This window comes from Haplochromis burtoni, unplaced genomic scaffold, assembly GCF_018398535.1.
Source record: "Haplochromis burtoni strain Fernald_Lab_line unplaced genomic scaffold, NCSU_Asbu1 Contig_308, whole genome shotgun sequence".
NCBI classification, from domain to species: Eukaryota; Metazoa; Chordata; class Actinopteri; order Cichliformes; family Cichlidae; genus Haplochromis; species Haplochromis burtoni.
Window position 1 is genome coordinate 675,336 of NW_024582669.1, and position 18,695 is coordinate 694,030.

The 18,695-nt window shown below is 38.1% G+C and overlaps 1 non-coding gene across 1 annotated transcript in view; it reads left to right on the forward strand.

The window, feature by feature from the left end:
- slc39a11 overlaps window positions 1-17,768 on the forward strand; it is a 39,649-nt gene extending 21,881 nt beyond the window's left edge. Inside the window, exon 4 of the transcript XR_006055367.1 lies at window positions 11,794-17,768. This is a non-coding gene — a transcript (solute carrier family 39, member 11). The remainder of the gene's footprint in view (window positions 1-11,793) is intronic.
- The last annotated feature ends 927 nt before the right edge of the window (window positions 17,769-18,695 follow it).

The following is an 18,695-nucleotide window of genomic DNA, read 5'->3' on the forward strand; positions in this document are numbered from 1 at the left end:
CAACCATTCCCATTTTATTACGGTGTATCCATATAAATGGCCCACCCCGTACATCCTCTAATCTCTCCATGTAGCCCTGTGCATGGCCTCTACTGTGTTCATAAAACAAAGCACCACAGTAGGAAGGGGAGCAAGGTTAAATGCTCATTTGATCAGTGGAGCAACTGGATGCTGATCTCAAGGGACGCGCATGCACACACATTAATTTCTATAAATCAGACCTGTTAAAGGCATTATACTAAATCAAGTAAGACTTTGAATTCTCTTTCATCTGTCAGATTGATACAGCTTATTTTTTCAAAAATGGGATCACCATTTCTCCATAGTGCAACTCATTTGATTGCAGACGAACCTTTTGAACTAATCAATACAGCACTGATTGTCTGTAGAAAGCACTCAGAGTGAATTGATTATATGGTGACATTGGGATTGACTTCTGCAGAATATGCATGGAAGTGTTTTTTAGCCATGCGCATGGTGAGGCTTAAAAGGAAGGCTAATGCTGGCCAATCACTTGGTCAATCAGTTTGTTCCAGAGAGCGGAGTGAAATGTCTCTGATAATTTCTACTGACTTCCCTGACGTTTTCGTTTTGCTTTTAATGTCTCCAAAAGGGTTTGACAGTTTCTGATAAATTTGGCACAGGAGTTGATTCCTAGAGGAAAAATCCTTTTGACTTTGGTGATCCCTTGACTTTTTCATCTAGCCCTACAAACATGCCAAACATTTACATATCCTTTTAAATATCAGATGGACTGCTGTGAAAACTAGGCTGCGTCAAAGTATAGCCTCAAAAAACAGCAAGCGTGGCTCAGTGCCCGTCAGTGCTGTTATCTTCTCTTTCATCTTCTTATTTTATTCCTCACTGACCTGGATTTCAATGCAACATTTAAATGTTTCATGTTTAGAACGTTTTATAACAGCTTTCCTGCTACTCCATGAAAACAGGAAAAAGGGGACCCATTGAATGCCTCTCAAGCTATACTATGAAATAGTAGAGTGAAATTGCCCCATTAATATCTTCTCATTTGTTTGTGGTAGTTTCATATGATTAAGCCTAGACACTGCAGTGGTTATTGCATCTGCCCAGATTCTTTTTTTCAAAACATACCAAACAAACAGAACGAGGGTAAAAAATAATTCACAAACCAGAGTGGTGCTATATATACAGCAGTTGTTTTGTTTGCTCTCAATTTCGACAGCCCTATTAAAGATTAATATCTGTCTGTACATGCTCCAGATAGCTTTTCTTTACATTCTTTAATTCTCACTCGCTTTTGCAACTTTGTACTTTTGTGTTGCTTAAAGCAACAACTCCACCTCATTGTCAGACCATTTCAAGACGGTCCCTTTCCTCGACATTTTGCCCCGACGTTTCCGGAAAGTAAATAAACAGCAGACAGAAATCACGCAGGTCGAATTGTCTTACGTTTCACGCGTGCGCAATACAGGAATGTAAGCGTTTTCTGTCTTTTCAGTGTGGATGAACAACTGTTCAGAAATGATTGAAAACGATAGTGTGGATGCAGAGGGCCCAGGGCCTTCTTATTGTGAGGTGACACCACCGTGCTGCCCATAACAGTGTACGGTTTATAGGATAATGCTAACGAGATCAGAACTTGTGTTTACAAGATTGTATTTGTAATATCTAATTAAGAATGCAATATTATTTGTCTCTCACTTTAAGACAAAGATGCAGTCTAATATAATGATGCAAATGGTTGAATGCTGTTCTAACGTGCCAGAACTAAAACCCCTTTCACTTGAGTATCATTCAGCCAGGTGTGGCATTTAACATTTTATGTCTTTTACCCACATCTCTGAAAATCTCTCGACACATCGGTGGCTCCCCCTGCCCCACTTACTAAGATGAACAAAACACTTTGGAAGGTTGTGAGTCAAGAAGTTTGTGAAAATGACTCACTGCTGTAACGGTTCAGATTTGTGAGTGATGCAATGACTGATGGTCAGCCTAGGTCTGATTTTTTTTTTTGTCAGAGATTTGTTTCATAGCAATGAGTTTCCAGCAGGATCTCATGGACAGCAGCCATAGTGCCTAATTGCAGTTCAACAAGAGGAAATAGGAAGCTGCAGAACAGTCTGATGTGGATGATCAGGCATGAGTTTGACATTTTATGGTTTATAAAATTCCAGTTCAAACACGCACGATTTCATAAAAATTGGATGAATAGTTTAGGGAGATTGGTCTCCTGAAAATGAGCATCTACCTCTTTTTTTCTGGGATTTTGGCCAGTATTAAGGTGTTGAAGTGGATTTTAACTCATTTGGTCTGTGACCTAGTAACAAATCAGGAAAACTAGAGGCAGCCAACATTTTTTTTAAATATCATTTCCAGTTTCAGTGACCCAACATTAACCAAATCTAGCTTAATTTGTGTCAGAAGCATTTTAGAAAAGCACATTCCTTTGGCTAAACCAGTACGGTGGAATGTTCCCATGACGACTGAGGGAGACCTAAAAATAATAAGCTGAGGACTCTTGAGGACAGTGCATTTAATGATGGTTGAAGTGCAGTATGAGGAAGATAAGGTGAGAGATGATGGCAAATCAACAGTTAGGCGTGGGTACCAAGGAACAAGGTCTATTATGATTTGAAGAGAGAAAATGAAGTGGGACAAAGTGGATGGCTTTGAACATTAATAGCTGTTGGATAGACGAAAGCAGGATGGATGTGGGATGGGTGGATTTTGCCTTGAAAGGGAGTACAGGCTATTAGAATGGAATGATGACATTAGGAACATACACATAATGAGAGGAAAATCTAAGGAGAACACCCTTGAGGCTCAATTTACTATAATCCTTATCCGTAAAGCTACAGGGCTGTAGATGGTAAAGGGGTATAGACAGTAAGATGAAAACATGCACAATTTAATCTAAATGGAGGGTCTCAGATGCCAAGTACTTAACACTGCCAGTCAATGCTCATCTTATGTCTTTTATGCCTGTCTCCATGATAATAATCAGATCTGTTTGCCACTGGCTTTGGTTAAATGAGCCTCTAAACCTTACTGGCCAAAACAATTTTTTTATTTTAGAAACTGGGATTCAGAAGAATACGTCACTGGATTTATGTTTTGCCAGATTGTGGGATGACAAGTGGAAAGTACTTACTTTGATGATGTGAATGAGCTCCATTTCCAGTTTCCATTGCACTTTTCAGTTTCACTACTGCTTGGAGATTATTCCATAAATTTTCCATGCAGACTATGGTCGACTTTTGAAATCTGCTAGTAACCAAAGCAACTGCATGGAAGTTTTCTGAGCAGGATATAGCTCTTTCCAGAGGTATACAGTGTATACAGTGCGACTGCTAGCAACCTCAAGAAAACACTGGCCAACGAGTCAAGGAATACACATTTTTCCCAAGCAAACTGAGCTATCAGCATCAACCTCAAGTAACCAGTCACCAAAAATGTGTAGGGGAATACACCTTTTTTTTTTTTTCCAAGTGGCAGGTGGTTGTCATATTAACCAAGTGGTCTCTAGGTATGTGTGACTAGAGGCTTAGATAGACTTACCAATAACGTTACATTTTTTCAGTCCATGCTACAGAGCAACTCTCACAGTACTTGTCAGGACATTGTATCCCAAATCATTCTGATATTCATTGTTACTTTCTAAAATTTATGTTCACTGCGAACATGACTCAGCCCATCTCAGCAGGGTAAACTGTAATCACTGATTGCAGAATTGATTATGGTGCATCCACATAATTGCTTTCATATTATAAAGAGAGTCAAGCCCCTATTGTGTCTATAAAATAGACCTTAATGATGAGAGCACAGATTAAGCTACTTTGTGTTGTCTCCTTTTTTGTTTGTCATTGGTTAAATGGAAGAAAAAGTTATTAATGCTCTCTTTTGCAAGGTATTATAGCCCTTCAAGATTCGGGCAAATCAACATTCATTCTGGTGCTGTGTAAAGCATTTATTCTTTCCACCTATTTTTTCTTCCATTCAGTGTATATTAAAGTTCAACCTGCAATATAAATATAGACAGAAATTAGTAGACTATATCTTACACTACAGCCTGTATACTAATTGTATTCCAGACTGTAAATATTTTAACACTTTAAAAAAGATTCACTCTTATGACAACTAAGACTTCAGGATAAACATTAACCTAAGATCAAAGCTTTTTAAATTCTCTTTTTCATGGATGCCTGGACATTGTGCTCCGTTGCTTCTATGCATGGAAGAATGGCTACATTGATCATTTTACTGGATTTACAATCATTTGCACTGCTGTTATTTCTTAATGGTTCCATGCTCAGTTCAAAAGTCTCCATCTGTTATGGTATGGGAGGGCATTACTGCTTATAGATTTGGCAGCTTACACATCTGGAAAGTCACCAACAATAATGAAAGGTATGTATAAGTGTTATAGCAACATAAGCTGCCATCCAGACATCCTTTTCAGGGAAGACCTTGCATATTTCAACAAGACAGGGTCAAACACCATACCACTGCTAATTAAAAGAGTTTGGGCAAGCTTCTGACCTCCTCGCAGTGTGAATGTATGTGGATATTAGATAGAAAGTACTTATGCGTAGAAAAAAGTGTTTGCATGAATTTGTGTGAGGCATGTTGTATAAAGAAATTTGAGTGGTTAAGCAGAATATAAAATACCTATATAAGAATCAGTCCATTTGCCAAACAAAGATCAAAAAATGAAAAACATAACAAGGAGAACTGAGGTTGAGTAGCTGAATCCTATCAGACAAGAATAGGAAACATTGTTTTCCTGAAAGTCCAGCAACTGGTCTCCGCAGTTCCCAGAGATTTCTAGACTGTTGTTAAAAGAAAGGCGGATGCTACACTTTTTTTAGATGTGTTGCTGTCATCAAATTCAAAATGATCTTTTTCTTTAAATGGTACATTTTATCAGTTTAAACATTTGATATGTTTTTTTGACATATTGTCAAAATTGCACCTGGAGATAAAGACATTAGGGTCCAGAACAAGCAGACTAGGAGTCACCAAAACCATTATGAAACATTCTCTGAAGACCATGAATGTCAGTCCAAATACTTCTGGAAAGTGATTGCTGTGTGTTACATAGATGTGTTGTGTAACATTATTAAGGCCTGAGGGAGTGAAGGTGAAAGTGGGCTTAACATACAGTTCGCTCAGTTTCTTTAAAACAAGGTAAGAAGAGAAACCAAGAGAAAGTAAAAATAACATCATCTTGATTTTTAAGTAATAGTAAATGGACTGGTTCTTACATAGCACTTTTCCACGCTGTCTGAGGATTTGAAGCTCTGTGTACAACTTACCCATTCAGACTCATTCATACCTGCACTTTTTTACAGCCAACCTTCCGATTAGTAGAGAACTTATAACTTGCTCCACCTCCTGAGCTACGGCCAGAGCGTTGTAGTCTTTTCACAATTCTCCCTTGAACAAAGTGGTCTTGAGCAATAGTTCTCCAGGCTTTCTTAAGGTCCTTTTTCTTTGTACATTGGCTGCCATTTTCAGAGGATTGTTTCTTTTTGTTTGTTTATTAAGCCACTTAACTCTGACCTATGAGTCATGAGTCATAAAAAGGCACCAAACTCAAGGATGAACCAGTGTTACACAGAACTGGAAACTTAGCAAAGAAAAAACACAGTTTGTCTCCATTTATAAAAGATAAAACAGTTTGACAAGCATAACACATTGTTTTTGCTCCAACAAGATGATTCCAAGAAGTGCTATTAGCCAAAAACTTATCATATCCCAGCATGGTGTTCAGTGTGTCATTTGAACAAAATTGAGGAACTCGATAAGTGGAGGTCCAAAGAAGAAGTGCCAGGCCTAAAAACTAGTAGATATATATATATGTGAAAGTAGCATTAATGGAAGAGTAGCTGTTAAGAAGGGACTGAAACCAGGAAAGAAGGCTGAGGTATGCAAAAATGCACAAGAGCATTTTTGGCATAAAACATTGCATGCAAACATGGCATAGAACATTATCAGCCATTGATTGGTCACCCCAGAGCATGAACCTCAACATTGTTTAAGCAGTGTGGGATCATCTTGACTGAGTAGACATTCAAAGGCTGCTAACACCCAAAGAAGAGATTTGAAACGACCTTCAGTAAGCCTGGAGAGCTATTCCTTAAGACTACTTAAAAAAATGTTGAAAAATATTTTTCCAGTGTGTTAGAATTGTACAAATCTTGTTTTACCTTGTGTACACAATTTACTTTGTCCCTTTCTGGCATATTTGTCACACTTTCAGATCATCAAATAGATTTTAATATTAGAAACAGATAACTCGACTAGATACAAAAAGCTATTTTTAAATGATGATTTAAAATGCTATCTGAACTTGTGAAAAATTATTGTCTGTCTTTATTAGCTCATGAATTAACTAAGTACAGTTAAAAAAAAAACAGTTTCACTACTGACAGCCAGGCCTGATTGCTGTCAGACTTATTGATTGAAGAAATCACCTAAACAGTTAAAGACATCATACAGCAGGATGGCAGTAGATAAAAAAAACTTCACCCCATCTAAAAGTAGTTAGTAATCGATAAGCTCCTGCATGATTTGAACTATGTGATGCTGAAAAGTAATGATCCTGACATTAAACCCCAAACCACTGAGATCTTAGTACTTAATGAAGTACTTGTGATACCATTGGCCTTTAGGCTAGAGTTGCTGTAGTGCACTCTACACATAAATAGCATAATAACAACGGATCCCATAACCTTCTGCTGTAAACAAAAGAAGGAACAATGATCTTTGTAACTAAACTTTGTAAACTAAAAGCAGTATTGAATCAGTTTTTTAGCAACTGAATATGAAAGTTGCATGAACAATAGTATGAACACCATTATGCACGATTTCACAATCAGTGTGTTCTTTTTAAGTGGCTATGTTGAGAAGCTCGTCAAGTGATTTTTAGTATGACAATCAAAGAAAATTCATGTTTTTAGAGCATCAGTTAGATACATTACAGCAAACTCAGTTAATGACTACATTGATTATATTCTTTGTTAATTATTTTACCCCTTTCATTAATCAGTACTATTTGTTTGAGAAGTAGAATTTATAAATGTAGCTTGAAATAAAACTCTGTATCAACAGAGTAAAAACTTTCATGTCTCTGTGCTAAAAATAGCTATAAGCTATAACTATTATCCACTTAGCTCATCACTCAAAAGAATGTAAGGATATGACAAATAGTCTAAATGTGAAAAAATAAATGAATGCGAGTTAAATAGATAAATGTGAATTTATAAATGTGTGTGTGTGTTTTTAATTCAAGTTCTTTGCCACTAAAGTGTAGCTGACTGTAGTTTGTACTTTAAGTGTGGAAATAATTTATAATAGTTAGTAATTCTCTTTATAACACCAGTCATCTTATGCACAAGTTTGTAAATAGGTTGATTGTACATGTCCGTAGTTTGATTTCTTGCCTTTTTCTTCATTTTGTCAAAACTATTCTCAAGTCACTTCCACCTATTTAATATATTATATAGTGGTTGTTAGAGCCCAATCACAATAGGATTTTTAAGACTGATGCTGATATCAGCTGATAGTTCTTTCTTTCAGAACTTATATATAAAGATAGTCCCCTAACGTTTGTTATGAGTACTTAGTTTTTACTTACGCTGTCTAACTCAGATCAGCTAGTTGTGTTTTTGTGTGTTTCAAACACATGTTCTGGAAATTTGTAGGGGGCCTTCTGGTGGACAAACTACACAACATCAACATGGTTGAAGAGTTCTTCCATGTTTTCTTTACTTTTTACATTTTAATTTTTCGCGCATTATAAATGCAGATACTAATACATTTCCAAACAGCTAATATTGGACTATTTGTTAGGCTTCAGTTGATGTAAGATAAGTAGTGGTGAACAGAGTTTGAAATGTAATTGGTTGACCGTGCTTGAATTCTCATTCACATAACAAATGCAAAGATTGTGCACCTGAGGCTTGATATCTGTGTGCAGCAAAAGCGTTTCTACTCACTGCACTTTGACTTTGGATTGCTGCTGTAATATTTAGAAAGCTCACTGGGCTTAATTTAATTGGCACAAAACTATATAATGTTCTCCAGATTGCAAAATTGCATTCTTTTTACTCGGGGAATGGAAATTGAATGTGATGAAACCTAGTGTTGAAGATGAAAAAAGAAAAATGTCTGGTGTGATTATGGCTTATGCTGCTGGTGCAACTAGGCGTGAGGTCAAGTTGTCAAAATGAGCCAAGCCTCTAAGAAGTTTCCAAGTTAACAGAGGAGCAATCGAAAAGGTCCTACTTTTTGAGTTATCACTAGAACCAGTTGCTTTTGCTTAGCAACCAGATTGCTTAAAACTACCAGTTATAATTGGAAAGCAATTGAAGTGGAACAGCAGAGAAAGGGAGCTTCTTTTGTAATCAGCAATCAGGCTGCTGCTGGTATAATCATACACATTTAAAACCAGTGCCCCCATTAAGTTCAGTGCCGTGGCCCCTGTAATCAGTTTCACTGGCAAAACCCTTCTTCTCATTAAGTTTTTCCAGTTAGAAGAAGAGGAAAAAACTTCAGTCATACATGTGAGTGTATCAAATTGGTCATTCTTCTTCAACCAAGAAGTCAGCCAATCATTTGCATTTTATAGGGTAACTAAAAGAAAATTCTAGCATTACAATAAAAAGTTGCTGAAATGTTGCTGCCTTTTAACATTTTGAGGTCTAAGTCATCACTGGTGTTAAATCCTGATTCTAACCCTTCCCTTAGGGCTGGGATTAGTATGGAGGTCTTTGATAAACATCATCAGGATCCAACATGGCTAAAAACATGGTGTGAGTTTGGAAATGATCAGTTAGATCATGTAAAGAAGGCCTGATTGCATAAATGAATGCTGTAGATCTGCTCTTCTTCTTTTTTAAGGGTTTCTTTGGCTGTTTTTGTAATGAGTGTATTGTACTGTATTACCACTGAAATAACTTTAATTTCATTAAATGCCATATTGTTCAACTGGATTTTTAGTTTGGTTCAATTTCTCACTAGGTTTCTTTCTGGCTTCTCTTTAAACCGTAGACATAATTTTTTACTGTCATGGGCACAAAGAAATGCAATTTATATTCTTTTAAATTGAGCTTTCTTTTTATATCCTCATAACTTTGTTCCCTCTCCATGGTGCTGCTGACTGGGGATTCAGTTTGAAAGCTGCTGCACTCAGAATAAATGGCATTTCTGTCATGAAAGCTTTAAAAGTAAGTGCAGATAGTTTTTGACTGCCAATCTGAAAGTGGCAAGAAATCACATTTAGGCAAATGGATAAAATAACGTGTTTGAGTGTGTCAGACAGGTTATAGTGTAGATGGAAAATAGAATGGGATCTTTTTGATGAGTAAGAAATTATCATTTGTCACTTTCAGTCACTTGATTGCTGCAAAGCTCGGATAGTTCAACACAAATAAGACAAAACCTTTTATCTCCCAGGATTCTAGTCAACTTTGGCATTGTTATACAAACCTGACAATGCTTGATAAGCACCTCTACATAACTTCAACAGGGGTCTCCAAGACAAAAAAAAGTGCTTCGGCAACTTTTCAGTGATGCACAATAGAAGCTGAATATGTGTTGTGTTCACACACATTAAGCTTGAAAAGCTGCACTGCTGTGTGCTGCTCTCTCTGTCTGGACTTTGACAGCTTATACAAACAGACTAAGGTACTGAATACTGGACAATTACACACAGTGACAATGGCAGCACACATATCCACACATGCACCAATAAAACTTGGGGAACTTCAAAAGAATTCAATTGCAGTTTTAAGTGCTGTTAACATTGATGTTCACTGTTAATTATTATGCACCATTTGTTACTGAAGATCTTCAGACTGGAGTGATGTGTCTTGATGTTATGAATGATCAGAGAAATGCTTCAAATAGGCAATTCAGGTGACCTGAAAGAATTTGAAAAGATCAGTGTCGCTGCCAACAGAGTTTCATCTGCCATGCTGCGACAGAAAAGAAGCAATAAAATGAAACCAACTAAAAAATCTCCATAAGATAAATCTGATATTAATAAATGATAGCCTCTATAGGTCACACTGTTTTGGATTTTATAAAACAGCTCTTGGGATTGAAGATTTTTAATGGAAAACTTTTGATTGATAGTTTTGTTTTATAACTTTCTTTCTGCCAAGTTTACATTTATGTCTTGATTGGCTTACACGGACAGCTTTACAGTACTGTGCAAAAGTCTTGTCATCCATGTTAGGGAGTTTTTATTGTTTTATTTGCTTATGCTTCAAAAGTTATGTTACACATATTTCACCAGACACAGTTTTCTGTAGAAACAGGAAGCTGACCCTGTGACACTGGCATTTACCGCAAGAGACCAATACAGATTCAGTTACTTAAAAACATACAAACATGATACAGGTTGTGGGAAACAAGCATTTGTACAATTCTGGTGAGTTGAAAGTCAATATTTGGCATCATCATCTTTATTTAGCATAGCCTGAACTGTCTTGGGCAAGCTTTCTTTTAATTTCTTTACGCAGTATTCAGGAATAGCTCTCCAGACTTCTTGAAGGATGTTGGCTGTCTTTTGTGCCATTCCCTGTCAAGATGAGCTTACACTGCTTCAATAATGCTGAGGTTGTGGCTCTGGGGGCATTGCTCTATGACTGAAAGTGTTCCATTATGTGTGTTTTTCTAAAAAAAATGTTATCTAGGTATGGTTTTATCAGTTGGTGTATTGGCGTTGTATGAGTGATGAAAATCTGAGAGTACTCTTCTGTGTTGATATGCCGATCAATTTTAACACTGTCTGAAATGCAGCTCCAAACTCTGATAGAACTTCACTGTGTTTTACAGATAGCTGTAGACACTCACTGTTGTACCCATTACATATTGACAATGATTTGAACCAAAAATGTCTTCATGTTTGGCATACCTCAGTCTTTTCTCCCCATTTCTCTTTCTTAAGAATGCTTCTTGGAAGTCACCCTTCCACTCACAGCATTTCTGATAAGGCTTCAATGAACAGTAGATGGATCAACTGCGTTTCCTTTTGGACATTTGTTGCTTAAATATGCAGAGTTTTTGATAAGTAGTTCTTTTTGCCTGTCATCCTATGTTTAACATATTGTAACAATTTAACAGTTGGTTATTTGCTAAATCGTCAGTTACAAATATACACAACACTAGTTCATCCCTTGAGTTGAGTGCAAGGATTTACTGTTGCAAGGACTGGACTGAAAATGAGTGAAAAAGCAGCCAAAATCCAAAGAACTTTGAAAGCACTTCTGAACACCTGAAGAACTATCACTTAAGACCACTAAAAAAAAAAAAAGCTTACAATAACGTTTGGCTCCTGTGAAAAACCTTAAGAAAAAAGTCCAGACCTCAACATTAGTGAAGCAGTGTAGGATCATCTTGACAGAGAATGGGACCAAAGACAGTCAGCATCCAACAGAGCTTTGAAAGTCCTTCAAGAAGCCTGGAGAACTATTCCTGAAGACTACTTCAGGAAATGACAAGAAAACTTGCCTCGGAGTGTTCAGGCTGTGTTGAAGGATTGAATTGCCCTATATAATTTATTTCCATGGATTTCCACGTAGTATATGTTTATCATTTCATCATTTACATTTTCCTAACAAAATATAAAGAATTGAGGGGTGACTCATGACTTTACAGCACTATAGGGCATCCTCCATCCTTTTCCTTTTCCCTCTAACCTGACAGCATTTTTGGACTGAAACCAAAAGTACACAAAAATCCAAGCTTCATATTCTTCTTCTTTTTTTAATTTTCCCCTTTGCCCTCTTTTTCTGTGTATTTCAGGTAATGCTGGCTGCTTCCTATTGGTCACTGCTGGCCCCAGCCATCGACATGGCGGAGGATTCTGGGAAGTACGGCTCATTTGCTTTCGTGCCTGTGGCTGTAGGATTTACACTGGGGGCCGCGTTTGTTTACTTCGCTGACCTTGCCATGCCCTTCCTGGTAGGAACTCTGACACATACAGTATTCTATGTTTCCTGGAGAGCACAAAAAATACTCTTGTGGTGATGTGAATGTAGCAGGTGCCGATCAGTTCTTAATGTCTGCTTATATGTATTCACGGTCACTTTTCAAAGACTTATCACCACGCACGGGAGCAAGCTATTGATAATTCATGAGGGAAAGAAGAAGAAATGGAGGACATACTGTGGTGTGAATGTGAAGAATTGAGTTCCATGCAGAAATAAACAGAAATACCCACTTAACCTAGATAGGGCATATCTGAATTTGAAACCTTGAGGACTAGGTCTGTGAGGTTAATACAGATGAAATTTCTACAAGGGGCATAGAGTAGCATGGCAGTTTTCTTATAATTAAAGTATTGAAATTTAGTACATGCATACAGATATTCTATGATACAATAGCAGAGAACAGAGCTTTCTACTCACGAAAAAGTTGAATCTTGGCACAGATTTGCCACCCATCTTCCTTTGAGAGGTCTGCAGAAATGCCTAATGTTACCTGAGGCAACACATACTTGTTAAAAGGACCAAGATTGTGTTTTGTTCCACTTTGCCTGCACTGGTCTTTTGTGTTGTTTAGATAATAGCATAATTGCTGCTGAGAGCAACTGCTGGTTGAAGAATAGAAAACATGACAGAGAAAATGAGTTTGGGCCAAAGCTAGTAGAATGCATCTCGGAGGATTAATCAATATAAAGTTCTTTGTTGCCTGCTTGGGAACTTTTGTAGATGATGGCTTTTGAAATACTTCACTGTTTGCATATTGATACGCTTTTTTTTGCCAAAGGCCAGCACACCTGTAAGCCTGATAGACCCAAGAAAAGAGCTTGGGTAACGTAACCATGAAAAACAAATCAAAGCAATGTCATGGAACTGGTTCCATTAATGGAGACATTACCCTCACATTTATTACAGTTTCTTTCAGACTATGTTATTTGCATGCTTTTTTCCATAGACAATCAAATTATAAGCTTATTTTTTCTCTTTTTTTTCCTACTTCTTTCAATGGTATATAAATGACTGACACCTCAGTCAAAACAAACTTTAAGCGAACTTTTAGGCTTAATAAAACTCTAAATGGGTAAATATAGAAATGGGTAATTTTAAAATGGGAGCTTAAATCATTTTTGGAGCTAGCGTCAAGTTGTCATTAAAGGAATTGGATTTTTTGGAGCTTTCAATACTGGGAGTGCACTGAGCATAGATAGAGGAGGTAGATAAAGAAGAGATGCACACCAATCAGCCACAACATTAAACCACTGACCTGTGAAGTGAATGATATTGATCATCTCGTTAAAAGCCAGTGTTCTGCTTGACAGCTTCGGGTTCTGGCATTCAAGTGATTATCGCTTTGACATGTACAGCCCACCTAAACATTGGCAAGCACTATCCCGCGTTGGATCGACTCCCCCAGATGGCAGTGGCCCCACCCGCGGCAGATCCCATCATGCTTAAAACTGCTGGAGAACAACTCGAGAAACATGGCAAAGGTGTTGACCCAGCCTAATAACTGCCCAGATTGCAGCTTGAATGAGTGTCAGCAAGACATTTGGAAACAGACTTGATCCACTTGGCTATTGTCTTTATGCTTTAGTCTTCTTTTAGTCTTCGTCCCAAGAAGAATAGATTCACAGAATAAGTTAGATTCACACGAGTGCGACGTTTAGGACAGGAAAAGGTGTTCAAATAACTTCAGTCCAACAGATTTATAATGATGGAAAGCTTAATTCTGTAGCTGGTTTGTCATTTATTACTTTGTCAACTCAGCCTGTTTCTCATCTTTCTTTAAAAGAAACAGAGAGAATATGAATATGTGTAAAACATTGACAGAGATCTGCAAACCTCTACAAATTACAACAAAGCTGATCTGTACAGCTGGACTTTTATTAACGATCCTTTAACCCTTTCCAAAAACGCCCATGTCTTGTTAATGCAGATTTTTGCAATCTCAAATGATACAAAAAACAGGTCTGAGCCTTCAGACATGCGCCAGCACAGGAATGTGGAGTGACAGTAGTGGAGTGGGGAGATGTGGGATGCGGCCACAACAGTCAGAGCAGCAGAGAACAGCTGTTGCCTTAAGCTCCTGCAGTCACACCAGGACAGAAGCAATCACTTGAATTACATATGAAGGAGTGCATAACGTCGCTGTCATGCACACTCATATAAGATGACACGCACTCGCATAAACACAGCGTACACGCATATCCCCGTGAGGATGACGAACAGTGAAAGCGAGGGTGATGAAAAGCATGCGTTCAAAGATTTGGTTGTGCGTCTTTGATCAAATCTACGATGCACATTTGAAAATGTAGAAAACACACAAGGGTTGTATTTTTAGGGTTTGATATTAAGACCATCAGTTAAGTTCAGATTTCATAACCTTCATTCAGTTATCAGCAGAGTTGTGTCATTGTGCAGGATAAAGCTTGACTGTTGTTGCGTGGCGTATTTGAACCTCATAATCCGATATTAAAACCTGGCAACTTGATGTGAGGGAAAGGTAATGAAGTTAGGGACCGTCTCAATACTAAGAAATCAGGGAAGAGTAATAGGCTGTATATAAATGATAGACATAGCCTCTGGGTTGGAAAATGGAAGCCACTGTGGAAGCACCTTAAAAGGCTTCAAACCTTCATTCTGTCAAACGGTGGATTGTATAAACGTCTACTGCAAAACAACCCAAAGCTCCCTTGATCTATGGCATCAGTATGTTTTCCTGATGGGTTTTTGTCTTAAGAGATAGCATACCTTGTGAATGAAAGGCCAATACTATTCTTCGCTTTCTAAGGGAGATCCACCCTCCAGTTTATGCTAAACCACTCAGGCTTCACGAGAGGATTGTGGCCAATTGGTGATGTCAGCCATCTTTCACATACAGCCTGCAGAATAAATGAGGGACATTAGAGAACAGTTTTTCTCATTTTCTTGTTTGTGCAAAAAAAGAAAAAATGCAAATGGTCACGACAGGACAGTAGTATAACAGGGTAGTATAAAAAGGGTTTTTACTTTGAAAATTGAGCAGTTAAATGGCAGATATGACTGGACTTCCTGTTCTCCTCACCTGCTGTGTGCAGACTGACACATTGTCCCATTACTGCTACTGCAACTACTTTTATTTTAGGATCATTTAACGGTGGTGAACGCTCCCATCCTAAATCAAATGAGATAAATGTTTCTCCTCCTGGAGGAAAAAAAATCATTTCTATACGACCAGGACAAAAAGCAATCTACTGCTTGGGAGAAGAGAGAAAAAAGAAACGCCTAATGTTATAATTTACTGCCTGTCTTTCACTCCATCACTTCACCTCTTCGCATTTCAGCAGGGGCTAATTGGGCTGCTGACCTTCCTTTCCGTAAGCCACCCATGCAGCAGTTTAATACCTGTACTCCACTGGTAGTCTTAGTAATAGGGCAGGAGATAGCAAGTACAGCAATGGGCAAACAAAAACATTTCTCAGAGCTTCAGCAGGGACATGTTTGTGAAAAGAGTTCAGAGCTGTAAAGACTTTTTAATCTATTGTATTCTCAACACACCATAACACACAGAGTACATTTTAAACTGTAGATAGCTATCAACTAGACAACTCTTTTATGCGCTTGGAAACAACATGAAATACATCCTGGTGTTCTCCCAAGAACACTTTCATAATCTGGTCCTATTTCCTGCTGTAAGACTTATGATACATATGTGTTCTGAGGTGGGCTCATCAAACTCTTGACAACTTTACAAACCTGCTTGTGGAAATGCAAATCCCAGAGATTTGTTAAAGCTTAAGCTTAATTTAACACTTCCTAATTACCATGTAAGACGACCTGCTGTGCTCGATTTGTGGGCGAGTTTTCCCTACAAACGTGGTCCCTAATTTCACATCATTAAATCCAGGAAATTAGCAGGTGGATACACAGCGTCCCTACCAGTGTTAGTATGAGCGTCAAGGGACCCAAAATAGATAGAAAATGGTTAGTCATAGAACTATAAATACAAAAAAAAAACCCTTTTGCTAAAGCAAAGTGCTAGATAATTAGGTGGTGGGCATTCAAAAATCAGACACGGTGAGTGTTATTTCACATTTGACTGGAATGGAAGACGGTGTTGAACAGCAGCTGTGATGCTGCCTGTTCTTTTTTAACTTCAGGTTTTTTTGTCAAATCTGGTCTATCGGAAAACAGATTAAATAAAAAACCTGAGTGTTGAAACCTTCAGTAAGATCTGGGGGATCATGAATGCAGTGGTTGAGTGGTTGTTTTGGATTAACTTGTCCTCTTAGATGGTGGGGCACTGATAACAAATGGAAAGTTCTTCAGCGTGATCACCGTTTGATGAAACGTCTTGATGCTGATGGGACTTGTTTTCCAGAATCCCATTCACAGGGCATGAAGGGTCAACGAGTGGTTTGATGAGTATGAAAATGATGTAACCCATATGCCCTGGCCTTTACACTCATTAGATTAGATAGTGGACAGTTGACAGCAACTTTCCCTTTCAATAAATGAGGGAATATTTTTTGGAAGAATGTTTTCATTGAATCCTTTTTTAAAACTAGAATTTGAAACTATTGAGATTAATAGTCTCTTTTGTGAGTGTCCTTCACCCAGATGGGAAGCAGTATGTAGTGTCATATTAGATGTCATTAACCCTCATAAGACTGGCAACCTGCCTAGGATGTACCCTGGCTTATACCCTATTGTAGCTGAGAAAGGCTCCAACCCTACGTAACCCTGATAAGAATAAGTGAAAGAGGATGGATGATGGAGAAGAAACTGTAGCTGCCAGAGAAAAGAGCATGCAGGTTCAAACCTAGAATAGTACAAGTGAGCGTTCATACTGCTTCTTTGCCTTGCTAATTGTGTTTGATAGTCTTAAGTGATGAGGCATTGAGTTGGCAGCATGTGGTGGTCCAGTACCCTAAAACATGTTTTTGAGTCTGTCAAACTGAATATTGTGAACAGTATTGGTGTAAACTGCCCCACATGCCTGGACTGTTATGTCTTTAGCAAGTAAAGGTTTGGAGTTTCAGTCTGCAAGTGTTTAAAGCAATGTTTTTTAGCAGTTTCTAGTAGTTAGCTCGACCATCTGTCTTGCTGTTCCTGTTGTTCAATCTTACTGTAAAATGGACAGACTGCAGGATCTTTGAATGTCTTGGCAGTCATTTGTCTTCTGTTGATCTCAGCATACATAGAACCACAAGTGGACTTTTATTACATATCCTTTTTGACTTTTGACAAAATGTAGAAATCAATCAGATTTTCAGTCATTTAAAAGCGACACAAAGAGCCCCCAAGGATCAATGACTCAGCATGACTCCTCTGATATGCTGTGTAGTCAATGGCTTCAAAAGATGACTAAGAGAGAGGCAAAGATACTGCCTTGTATCAAATTTATATTTTAGTGTCATTTATACTATGTGATAGCCAAACGTTTCCTACATCCAGTGTGTGAAATGATATTTGTGACAGGTAAATTACCGCCAGACTCTTAAGTGTTTTCCAGCTCACTGATTTGCTTCTCTGTCTAGATTTCATAAGTGTTCTTTCCAGCCGCAGCAGACAAGTGAAGAGCTCCATAAAAGCCAATATATCCAAGAACCCATAGTAAGTCCGTGTTGTATGTATCACCTGTTTGTGGTGCTCAGTAAGAGAGTAGGTCTGTTAATGTAGGTTTGCAATTCACACAAAATAGTTTGTGATTTAGATATGTCTGTGAAGGTTTCACCTCTCATCCGAGAGAGGTGAAACGTCTTCAAGCAACTTAAAGAAGTCCAGATGCTTTTCTTTGCAAGCTCCTTTGACTACGATGACCTGGATGACTGAGAACCTTCACAGACTTTTTGACTTTTGTTTTCTTAAACCGTTACATTTGTCATTTTATTCTTCATGGGCATTTTTATTTCTTATTCTCCAGTTTCATAGTTTCTCCTCAGCTCCCTGAAGCTCTCCTTCATTTTCATTTTATCACATATTCGCACTGCTAGTTCAGCCCCTCTCCAACGACTGGCACCATGGTGACAGTAGTGGAAATGTTGGGCAATAGTAATAGCTTGCAGGAAATCAACTAGGAACCTGTGGGGGGCTATCCGTGTTTGGACAGCTGCTGCTGGCCTGACTTTTACTGGCTCTTCAACAAACACGGAAGCTGAATAAGAAGAACAACTGGGAAAGGGTAAGATGGACACAGAGGGGGGGTTTAGGCTGACAGGGAGAGAACGATGACGGTGATAAGGTACGAGATGGGAACAGGGTGACGATGACACAGAAAAGAAGTGATGTTGGCAGACAGCAGGAAGGACCTCACAGAGCCTTTCAGCTTGGTGATAAAACCAAATGACCAAGACAGCGTGAATCTGTTCCAGTAAGACATTTTTCTTTGCATGCATCTTTGCTTTACACCTCTTCAACTAAAGGAATATGAAGGGCATGAATAATAACTGAGTTTCTTAGAAGAAATTGTTTTCAGAAGCATGTAATGCAGGTTCAGTGTTTATTCATAAACCCTCTGTGGGTGGATTGTTTTTGTTCCATCAAAAAAGCACGAGCTGGAATAATGAAAGCCATAAACCTCCACACCTGCCAAGTAATTGCTGAGTAATTAGTATTAGATTAAAAGAGATGGTGTTATTGTTGCAGATGTCGTGAAGACAACACATCTGCTTTCATTATTTACTGATTTATTTGACATTAAATTTCTTTCTCAGCCCGGACAATCACTGCTACAAGAACAAT